Raw genomic sequence first — 726 nt, forward strand, 5'->3', positions numbered from 1 at the left:
GGGCTTTTGGGGGGTTTGGGGCTTGTGTGGAGCTTAGTTTAGGGCTTTTTTTTGGGGGGGGCTTTGTTTAGAGGTCTTTTGGGGGCTGGGTTTAGGGCTCTTCATGGCGATCTTTAAGAATTTCATGGCGATTTTCAAGAACTTCATGGTGATTTTTAACAACTTCATCACGTTTTTTTTAACAACTTCACGTTTTTTTAACTTCATGATGATTTTAACAACTTCATGGTGATTTTTAACAACATGGCGATTTTCAAGAACATTATAGCAATTCTAAGATCCATGGCGACTTTTAACAACTCCATAACGATTTTCAAGAACCTCATGATTTTCAAGAACTTTAAGGCCATTTTTAACAACTTTATGACGATTTTTAACAACCTCATGGCGATTTTCAAGAACATGATGATTTTCAAGAACTTCATGGCGATTTTTAACGTCATGGCAATTTTCAAGAACTCTATGGCGATTCATAACTGCATCACTTTTTTTAAGCACTTCAAGACGATTTTCAAGAACTTCATGACGATTTTAAAAACATGACTTTCAAGAACTTCATGACGATTTTTAACAAGGTGGCGATTTTCAAGAACTTCATGACAATTTTAAAAACATGACTTTCAAGAACATCATGACTTTTAGAACTTCATGACGATTTTTAAGAATTTCATAGTGATTTCAAGAACTTTTAAGAACATGGCGATTTTCAAGGACTTCATGACGATT

The sequence above is a fragment of the Penaeus vannamei genome, chromosome 33 (assembly GCF_042767895.1).
Source record: "Penaeus vannamei isolate JL-2024 chromosome 33, ASM4276789v1, whole genome shotgun sequence".
Taxonomy (NCBI): domain Eukaryota; kingdom Metazoa; phylum Arthropoda; class Malacostraca; order Decapoda; family Penaeidae; genus Penaeus; species Penaeus vannamei.